Below are 11,716 nucleotides of genomic sequence, written 5' to 3' on the forward strand. Positions count from 1 at the left end.
CATTGTTTCAGACTGGCAAACAACGTGTTCCGTATGTTATCACAGTCTTATGTTTTTAGTTTCCTTAACTGTTTGTCAAAGCTGCATAACATTGTGTTTGCATCCGAAATGAATATTATCTGGATTTTTCGTTTCGTGACCCATGTTACATTTTAGTAATAACCTAACTATAAACATCGAGAGTTATCTGCTCTTGATTTGCCGAACCACACATGACCACTGTCATGTGAAACTGAAAGGAATACTGTCATCGGTGAAGCATTAAATCGCTCTGGGAGACTGTTCAATATGCTGACCAATTGAAAGGAGGGGTAATAATTAAAGCAGAGGTAGGAGTTTTTGAAGGTTTTCTTTGCACTCGCAGTGCAACAGCGCAGCGAGAATCGTAAATCGATTGACCTATGAATATGAATTATGATTTGGTTTGAATATTGATAATTGACATGTGTTGTTACCTGTGTTTTGCATCGTTATCATAGCCTTCAAGTATATTTGAGCGAAACGGAAACTGTTTTTCTTTGAATATCTCCTGCTCAAAGGACAAAGTCCAGTCACCTGACCGCGGGGTAATGTCTGCAAGTGCGTTTATGCTTGGATGACGGTAACGGTATATTTTCGATTTTAAAAAAATAATATTTTCCCTGTAAGCTGTAACATAACCGTTTTGTGTTTGTGTTGTTTTGTGTCGCACTCAGCAATACTACAAGTATTTGAATGTGCCCTTTTAATATTCATGCTACGACCAGACAAACCAGTGATTGATATTATGAACATCAGGGTAAGCTTTCACGCTATCAACCAAGTGATCTCACCCATCCACATATCCATTCAGTCGCCTTTTACACAGTTCTTAACACATATAGATAGCAGATAATGTAAAGATAATGTAAATCATGAAATTAATGTCTGGATCAGATCTAAATTCATACGAGGGTATTAAAACGTCTTAAACAAGATGAATACAAAACAATAACAGCAGGGAACTAGATCTGCCCAGTAAGTAGCGCCATTTCGGCCGCCGATGAGAATTAAATCTATGGTTGGCAACCTAAATTTTTCTGCTGTTCGCCACATGGCTACCTAAAATTTTATACATTACTGGCAACAATAATTATTTCTGATGCGAATAATGTTGACTTGTGTTATTACACAGTTGTTTGTTCTGAGGTATTTTGGTACCCTGTTGAAAATTGCATTTTCACCAGCTTAAACGTCACAGCAACAAAATATTGTGGTTCCGATCATTCGACCAATATACAGAAAACTACGTTTATAACGAACACGCTTATAATGAACTGACAGGTATAAAAAAATATTTTTTTTGTCCCGGCCATTTGCCATATATTTTATTAAAAAAGCTGAGGGATATAACGAGGCACTCATCACGAAATAACGGATATAGCAAACTCACCTTGTGGCCCCCGTGTGTACTCTGTTAATGATAATTTTTAAGTGTATGACGAACTGTGAATCCCAGAGCTGAGCTCCTCACGTGTCACCAATCTGCCTATCAAAACATCTGTGGCAAAATGCTGTTGTTCAAAGCGTCAATAAACAATTGAAGGTAATTGATTTACTCTTAAGTACTGACACTTTGACCTCAAATTACACCCTCAATTAACAATAGTAACACCGTGATTGAAGTTGATATATTCTGTATATGTACAGTGCATACTTTTGTTATTTATTGATTAACATGATGTCACATGACTTGATAAAAGATGTCTGATGGTCGAAATACATATAACGAACGATGGATATAGCAAACTAAAATTAGTGGTCCCTTTCAGTTCGTTAATAACCGTAGTTTACTGTTTATATATTTATTATTTGCTAAAAGCCTAGGCAAGTCGAGATCAAGCTAAGCCAAGTTTAGTTTCCTTGATATGAAAACAGCAGACGAGGAAAGGTTCTTTGAAAAAAAAATTACAATTTCTTTAAAGAAATGTTATCATAGACTAAGTGTTTTTTCTAAGTGTGTTAGTACTGTATGTCTTGGAAACATAATTCTGTATCAAGACAAATCTTATAACATAATCAATACAATGTGTCATTACAGTCTCATTTTTGGGCATCTTGATAAAGAATCAGAAAACAAATGATAGACATGATAGTGTTTGTACAGTGCGTGCAGAAATGAAATAATAAATTTTCAATTCAAATATTTCGCGTGTGAAGTTCTTATTATCCCCCGCCTAACATAGTTGACGGGGGATATAGACACGGGCTCTGTCTGTCCTTATGTCCGTCCGTCCGTCATGTTTCGTTTCCGGAGCATAACTCAGAAACTCCAATATTTTTATTTTTTTACAATTTCCATGACAAGTTCCACCTCGGTTAAAAAAGGCTAATTGTTTAGATTTAATTATGTCATAAATTCTGCAACAGGGAATTTTTTTGCGTGTTTATGTCTTTATATGATTTTAATGCCTGAAAAACGCAGGTTTCTGCGTTAACACGAACACTGTAGAGTGGTCACCCATAGTTCTACTAGGTCAGAGCAAGTGTAACCGATGTCTATCGTATAAGGATGAGTTCATTACCTTTAATGTTGATGTCAATTAGTATAGTATTCCTTTTGTGTAAAGCAGGACTCTAGGTTTGGTTATGAAATAAGAACTGATTCTCCAATGTAGTTCACATATCTGTATGGCTTAATGCCAGGGGAGTGTAAGCAGGAGATTTGTTGGGAGGGAAGTACACATGGAATGGCACAGTTCCGTTTTGTGATGCTGAAATATAGAAACCTTACAGTTACACATGTCGTCTGTCAGTAGTATTCATGTTTCAAAGAGACCGCCCATGTGGTCTAGTGGTAGAGCGTACGCCCAGAGGGCGTAAGGCCCGGGGTTCGATGCCAAGCCGCGCCGTACTAAAAGACGTTAAAATATGGTACTTGTTGTTACCATGCCTTGTGCTCGGCATTAAGGAGCTGAAACAAGGACTGAGTCTGAGTGGGATATGCCTGTTAAACTGTGGCATGGTATCTCAGTGGTCTAGCGCTATAAAATTGGTATCAGTCTGGACTGGTTCAACAAAAACACACACACACACACACACACACATCGCTACAAGTGCAATCATCTTGAACGCAACATTAAATCCCATTTCACCGCACTAGGACAGTTGCCAACCTTGTATGACAGCATCTCTGTCCATGGTAATATTGTCCAGTAACCAAGACAAAGGCTGCATACCCACCAGTGGTGGGACAATACACCGATGCATCGGTAGATCGCGATTTTTTACTATTTCATGCAAGTATCGATCACAGTTGCACACTAAGTAAAAAATATTAATTCTGAAGTAATATCTTTGATTCAATAATAGTTCCATAAAACACTAATTAGTAGTGCAAGTTAATAGTGAAAGCACATATTTTCATTTGTTGTGCCATACTTCACACCATCAACTGTAAATCATCGGTGTGATAGGTATTTGGCCATCCTCTCTATGAATAAAATGCCTTACGCACCACAGATCAGAGCACATACATATCGGATTGCACAGTTGGTGTATTGTCATAGCCCTAACACCCACGTGGTAAAAATGTCAAGTACAGCAACAGCTGGTGTGATGAATACATTACACTGCACATTTACATTCAAAGCGTTTTGCTAACTCGTGTAGCGACACTCTGAGCCTGTACCATCGACATCCAGACCTGACCAATCTCGTCATCATGGTTATTTGGAATGGATTTTTCTGCTTTTGATTTCATGGATGTTAGTGAGTGAGTATGGTTTTACGCTGCTTTTAGCAATATTCCAGCAATATCACGCCTTGGACACTGGAAAATGGGCTTCACACATTGTACCAATGTGGGGAATGGAACCCGGGTCTTCGGCGTGATGAGCCAACGCTTTAACCACTAGGCTACCCGACCATCCCTCATCATGGATGTTAGACCACACATAAAGCAGTTGAAGATAATAGACCTGTGAAGATAGACACGTGAAGATCCGGGATAGATTAGGTCTTCAGCAACCCATGCTTGTCATAAAAGGCGACTAACGGGATCGGGTGGTCAGGCTGGTTGAAGCATGTCATCGATCCCAATTGCGTGGACCGATGTTCATGATATCAATCACTGGATTGTCTGGCCCAGACTCAGTTATTTACAGACCGCCCTCATATAGCTGGAATATTGCTGAGTGCAGCTTTAAACAACAAACAAACAAACAAAACAGTTCTGGGACATGTGGACTTGGCTGATTTGTTATTTTGTCCTCTGCATTTTCTATGATGGTACTTGGACTGATGGCTAAAAGTATGGCATTTTGGCTTTGAGTGACAATTTCATAAACAATATTAACCTGAAATGCACCATCCCCATGAAATCAGGGGTCTGGCATTTATGATGCTGCTACAAACCAATTGTTCAGGGGGTGATGTCATCAAGGGATGCTTTTTGGTGAACGGGCACTACCTTTGCCTAGTACTGTATGAGGGATCTCTCTGAGGAAGACATAGAGGGGGTACATCTGTTTGGGCCACTCTCTTAAAGTAGCAGTTGACTATTCTGCATTTGCATAGCAGACATTGATGCTGTATTCTGCAGGAATATTATTCACAATTTAATGGGGGGCATGGGTGGCCCAGTTGTCTAAGGTGCCGCGATTCGCTGTGCAGAGTTGCGTCCCCTGGACACGCCAGAAACCTATGATTGTGGGTTCGAATCCCAGTTCACCCCGATTATGTTTCTAGGTTTGTCAGCACCATACCCATGCTCGTGGGTTTCACCGAAGTGGTAAATGTCGGGCTTTCCTCCCACATTAAGCTGACACGCCGTGATATAACTGGAATACTGTTAAAACTCACACACTCACTCACTCACTCACGATTAAATATTCTCTAAAGAATACTAGAATATGAAGTCTCGGAGGGGGGGGGGGTTGACACAAAGGGATGTGTCAAATCTTCTTGTTTGTCATGGACAAGTCACCAGAGTGCTGACCAGATGTTTACCTGGTGTCATTTAATGGCAGAGTAAATATTCTGAGGAATGGCATGGATTTTGCTGTTACTAACAACAACTTGGAAGTTCCGATCTTCCACTAGGTTTTACAAGCCACTGTTTTGCCAAATTGTCCTTAACATAGTGTCACAATAAATATTCTGAGGGATTGTTGGGTTCTGGGTCCTGGTTGTTATGCTATGACACAAAGTCCTGATCCTCCTAAAGCCATGCATCGGAAGCTGCACAGGTACACGACCTTGAAGCATAGCTTTGCATATAAGAGTAGGGATCTGACGGGATAGAGTATTAGAGAAGGAGTACTCATAGAGCACAGTCTAATCCAGGCATATTCCGGTGTTGGGTAACAATATTGCAAACTGCAGACCCTGTCACCATCTGTGGAATACAGGTTACAATGTTTTGTGTCAGGAATAGAAATAAGTTTCCATGAATTTGTATATTCATGATTTTAGTCTGATTCTGACACATCAAGACTTTGGCCCACTTGTCCGTTCCATTATCAAGCTAAGTGCTGATTTGTTTTTGTTTGTTTGTTTGTTTGTTGTTTAACGCCACACTCAGCAATATTCCAGCTATATGACAGCGGTCTGTAAAATAATTGAGTCTGGACCAGATAATCCAGTGATTGACATCATGAGCATCGATCCACGCAATTGGGATCAATGACATGTATCTACCAAGTCAGCGAGCCTGACCATCCGATCCCGTTAGTCGCCTTTTACGACAAGCATAGTCGCCTTTTACGGCAAGTATGGGTTGCTGAAGACCTATTCTACCCCGTAATCTTCACGGGTCTCCAAGTGCTGATTACAAGGTAGTGATGGGTCGATGACAAATAACTCACGATTGGCATCCAAGGGCAAGGCAGCATCCAAGAGGTAGAAGAGGCACGTTTTGGGTTCTGTGTTATGTGATCAAAGTTAAGAAGGAAATATAAATATGTTGTGGGAGGATATGTTTACTAATACCATAAGTATCCAAATTCCTGTACCAGGTAATTTTTCGTATGGCCTCACTTTTTTATATGGATGCCTTACTCAGTGTTGTTATTGGTAATTTGCCTGCAGTTTGATCAGTTGAAATCCTGTGAAGTTTATGCCATACACTTTCTTTAGCTCACCTGACTCACCTGAGAATTTGGTATACTTTCGTTTTATGGTTTACAGATTTTCTGCTGAACAATCATCTTGGTTGGGGAGAAAAAACATAAAAAAGATTTGTCTGGCTCATTTAGTTTTTATGTTTGGCAGAACACAGATGGAATTGTATGCAATTTAGTTAACTGGAAAACATAAATGACATTTCTTTTTAAAGTGTGGGATGTTTACTTTACATGATGTTTTTCATCCCAAACTCTTCCACAGGAGATATTGGGTGAGGACCAACCAGTAGCTCCTATTGCATTTTCTACACAATGATTTGCAGACCATTGGTCCTGTGAAGATCCGGGCTAGAATAGGTCTTCAGCAACCCATGCTTGTCGTAAAAAGCGACTAACGGGATCAGGTGGTCAGGCTCGCTGACTTGCTTGATGCATGTCATCGATCCCAATTGTGTGGATCGATGTTACTGATGTAAATCACTGGATTGTCTGGTCCAGACTCGATTATTTACAGACCGCCGTCATATAGCTGGAATATTGTTGAGTGCGGCGTAAAACAACCAAACCAAACCAAGCAGACCATTGTGACATCACAATCAAGTTACATCACTAAACGTCATGTGTATTCTGACCACCTAATCCTCGTGTTGTAGATAACTGTGATTATATTTACTTTCAGATCAAATAAAGATGGATAAAGCTCACATCAAAACAGAAAGTGATGATCCCCAACCAGACTGTTGTTTCGGAATAACACCTTTAACACCTAGCAGTATTGATATGGACAATGGAGGAAGTCCATTGCCTTCTGATGTGTCCGACATCATGGATGAGGATCTGTCTGGAATGTCAGAATTGTCTGATGTAGATGACTCCTTTGAGGATTCTCTCAAAAGCAGCAGTTTTTCTCAACCTGAACGTTTTGAATTACAAAAGAAATATGCAAAGCTTAAAAAAATGTACTCAAAATTAAAAAATAAAATGGAGACACCGTTGCATGAGTCAAAGTCCGACCCACGTTCCAGTTTGGAAGAAAGAACTGATGTTCAAAGTCAGACTATCCTGAATCGGGATGTGGAAATGTGTGATCCAGAAGTGAAAATCAAGAAAGAATTTGATTCAGATGTTGAGCTGGTAGAAACAAATTCAATACAGGAGGGAAAGATGGTGATGAAAAATGTTGTGAAAATCAAACTATCAACAAAATCAAAACCTCGAAAGAAAAAGAAAATTGAGGCTTTTCATGATGAAAGTGATGAAGATTTTGAATGGAATTTATGGAATGGCTCTGTGTCAGAGGAAGAAAAGGAAGACGATGATTCAGACTATAAACACAATGAAGGGAGGAAAAAATCAAAATCAAAAGGTGCGAAAAAGACCCCCAAAAGGCGTGAAAAGAGGGAAAGCTAAAACAAAACGAAAATCAAGAACTCCAATTAAGCTTACACCTGATGAAGGTGTGTTGAAGGAAGAACTAGCTGGTGTTAAGTTGCGCCTTGACTTTAAGGAGGAAGAAGGCGACGATATGTTGGAAAGTGTCGTAAGAAATGGACGCAAAAAGCAAAGTGGTAAAATTAGTGAGCCTCAAATCTTTAAATGTGAAGTCTGTGGTAAAATTGTTGCAACGAAATGCTCCCTTGTGAAACATGTTCGCACACATACTGGAGAAAAACCCTATCAGTGTGACATTTGTGGTAAAAAATTTAACGCACCAAACTCTTTCAACAACCATAAACGAATACATGCAGGCATCAAACCCTACCAGTGTCGATTCTGTGAAAAATCGTTCACAGAGTTGAGTCAACGTGTGACGCATGAGCGAACTCACACAGGCGAGAAGCCATACATGTGTGACGTGTGTGGGAAAAGATTTTCCCTCAGGTCTTCTCTTGTTCGACATAGACGTATTCACACAGGAGAGAAACCCTATGTCTGTGACGTTTGCAATAAGTCCTTTGTGCAATACAACCAGCTAGCCAATCATAAGCGCATACACACTGGAGAGAAGCCATATTCTTGTCAGTTGTGTGGGAAAAGGTTCAATGTCTCGTGCACTCTAGCTCGTCATCTTGAAGCTCATTACAATAAGATGTTCACAGTGAGAGCATTATCTGAACAAGATTCATCCACTGCAGACCCTAATACAGTGATGAAGATGATTAACAGGATGAAAGATGTGGATGTTAAGAAAAAGGATGCTAAGAAGAAGCATTCTAAGTTAATGAGTGGTGAGGTCGGTGCCAAGTTTGAGATGCAGAGATCTGCAGATAGAGGTGGTTGTAGTGGAAGTAATGATACAACACTTCTCAGCTCAGCGAGCTGTAAGGAAGGAAGGTCTAGCAGTATTGGGAACATTAAGGGAAATATTGGTGAAGGCACGGAGCCAAGGCATGGTAGCCATGGATTAATGGGCAAAGAAATTGAGCCTGGTGTCGGACGTTTATCCATGGGTTCTATTTGTTGTGATGTTTTTATGGATAGCAAAATTGGGCATCGTCATGGACCTTTAGATTTGGGGTCGACTAGTTGCAAGTCAGTGGATAGCAAACATTTGGGTGGTCTTAGATCTGTGGACATCAGGGCTGATGGTTGTCATAGATCTGTGGACATTAGGGCTGATGGTTGTCATAGATCTGTGGACATTAGGGCTGATGGTTGTCATAGAGATGTGGACATCAGGGCTGATGGTTGTCATAGAGATGTGGACATCAGGGCTGATGGTTGTCATAGAGATGTGGACATCAGGGCTGATGGTTGTCGTAGAGATGTGGACATCAGGGCTGATGGTTGTCATAGAGATGTGGACATCAGGGCTGATGGTTGTCAAAGAGCTGTAGACAGGGCAGGTGGATATCGTGGATCCATGTATAGCAAACTTTTGGGTGGTCATAGATCTGTGGATATCAGGGCAGATGGTTGTCGAGGGTCAGTGGATTTCAGGGTAGATGGTCATCATAGATCTGAGGACATCAGGGTAGATGGTTGTCGGGGGTCAGTAGATATCAGGGCTGATGGTAGTCTTAGATCCCTGGATGTGAGTTCAAATGGCACCCGTGGTGCTAGAAGCAGAAGTGGTGTTGTGAGCAGCCATGGAGTTGATGATGATGATGAAAGGTCAAAGTTGAATGACTCTGGTCCCCAGTTTCCTCCTAGGTTCCCCGTTTTTGGACACTCACCAACGATTATGAACATTCCCTTTCAGCAGTACACCCAGAATACCTTCACAGCTCCCGGGATTGGTTGAGGTCTGCATGACAAGACAGGCACCTCTTTTTTGTAATGGTTTTGAGATGGACAATATACTGATATCATGATTAGTATTGGAAGGAAATCTGAGTGAATATTGTTTAATGATGCAGTGAGCAATATACCAACTTTGCCTGTAAGTAATATAGCCTGGAATGGATGAACCAATGACTGCTTTTATGAGCTATGTCAGACTGTCAAAGACCTCCCCCTCACTGAGTCTTATGGTCCCCGGGCCTTAAAAGGAAAATAACATTAACATCCAACATATTGTCAGCTGGATCAGGGGCTTTCATCACAAATGCAATGGAAGGACCAAAAAGTGTACCATGTTTTCATATTGTTTGTTTGTTGTTAAATGCCACACTCAGCAATATTCCAGCTATATGATGGCGGTCTGTAAATAATCAAGTCTGGACCAGACAATCCAGTGATTGACATCATGAGCATCGATCCATGCAATTGGGATGCGATGACAGGCATCAACCAAAGTCAGCGAGCTTGATCACCCGATCCCGTTAGTCGCCTCTTAGGGCAAGCATAGTCGCCTTTTACAAAGGGGATCGAGTGTTCAGGCTCGTTGTTTTCAAATTGAATTGTTGGGATGGAGTCTATGAAGTTTTTGACAACCCCAACCCCAACGTCTACATGTTTTTCAGTATTTTTTCAAGTTGGCATATGGATAGGGTGAATGTCTGTGGCATTTGAGTAAGGTGATTACTCGTATTTGTAAATGATGAACTGATATTCAACCATGACTTTGGAAAATACTCCGTTTCGATAAACCATTCAGAGATTTACTTTTTCATGATGGTACTTGATTGTTCTCAAGAGTCCCCTGGAATGTCATGTCAACAGTGGAGATTGGAAGGTTGTGGGTTCAGTTCCCGGCCCTGTCATACCCAAACACGTTCACATTATATTTTGTTATGGTAGAATGGATATAGTAATATTGTGTTTTCAATGTAGAGGGAAGGTACCTGGTACATGTAGATTTAGCGTATGAAATACTTCATAATGCGCATTCGATCCCCAGCTGCGTCATACCAAAAGACGTTAAAAGATGGTACTTGTTGTTACCCTGTCTGGCGCTCGGCATTAAGGGGCTAAAACAAGGACTGGTTGGCTCGGAGTCAGTATACTGTGTCTGAGTGGGGTATTCATGTTAAACTGCGGCATGGTATCTCAGTGTGCTAGCACTATAAATCGGCATCAGTCCGGACTAGTACAAGCAGCCACACACACACACACATGTACATGCACGTCGCTATATAAGTGCAATAATCTTGGACGCGACGTTAAACCCCATTTCACCTCACCTCATAATGCGCATTCAGGTCCAAATTCATTCCATCGAATCCAACATAGTTCTACATTGAAAACAGTTATTCCCTCACTCACTCTCCCATTCACTGAGGACCTGTGAAGATCCGGGATAGACTAGGTCTTCAGCAACGCATGCTTGCCGTAAAAGGCGACTAATGGGATCGGGTGGTCAGGCTTGCTGACTTGGTTGATGCATGTCATTGTATCCCAATTGCATGGATCGATGCTCATCAAACACTGGATTGTCTGGTCCAGACTCGATGATTTACAAACTGCCATCATATAGCTGGAATATTGCCGATTGCGGCGTTTAACAACAAACAATCAAACAATCAACCATTCACTGACTCAGTTTCAGCTCAAGTGAGCTGATGGTTCAGCACAGTGTGTGTTCTCCATTTGTCAAAAGGTTTAACATTTTCAGCATGTCTTATGAGACTATTAAGTTAAATTTTGGGCAAGAATGATCCTCAATGATTTAGAAACCTTATCTGAGTTGACAAGCTATCACCATGACACCCACGTGGAAATGTCATTTTTGCCCATTAATCTGACATATCAGCTTATCGCAGTGCAAGCAACGGTATGGCCAATAACATGTCAGATGGTTTTGGCCATATTTATTTTACTTCTTACCCTGTCTTCAGGACAACCTATGGGCTTATCATGGTACCAGTGTCTGCTGATTACAGCATTTGTGTCTCTTAAACACTTTTCACAGATTTCTTATCCAGTATTCAAGCTTGGCTTCAAGCTTGATTCGTAGTGGAAATGTTGCGGAAAATAACTCTAGGTCAGGCCAGAAATTGCCATAGACCAAATGAACTCATATGAACGACACTTTTGTCTGTAATATACTCCAACTAAAATATGAAGCCTGATGCTGTAAATCTATTTTACAATAACAGTGAAAGCAATATTGTGGTGATTTTTACGATCTTGGTCAAACAATTAACAAATAGTCATGGGGCAAATTAACAAATAATTTGGCCTCACACAATATGGTTCTCTGAAAAAAATGGTTTGGATCCTCCTTTGAGCATCTTCCCGAGGCAAGAGAG

The 11,716-nt window shown here is 40.8% G+C and overlaps 1 pseudogene; it reads left to right on the forward strand.

Annotated features, from left to right (window-relative positions):
- Window positions 1–224: 224 nt before the first annotated feature.
- LOC139448311 (uncharacterized) lies at window positions 225–11,437 on the forward strand (annotated as a pseudogene).
- The last annotated feature ends 279 nt before the right edge of the window (window positions 11,438–11,716 follow it).

The sequence above is a fragment of the Haliotis cracherodii genome, unplaced genomic scaffold, assembly GCF_022045235.1.
Source record: "Haliotis cracherodii isolate W230 unplaced genomic scaffold, xgHalCrac1.p SCAF_7, whole genome shotgun sequence".
Classification (NCBI taxonomy): Eukaryota; Metazoa; Mollusca; class Gastropoda; order Lepetellida; family Haliotidae; genus Haliotis; species Haliotis cracherodii.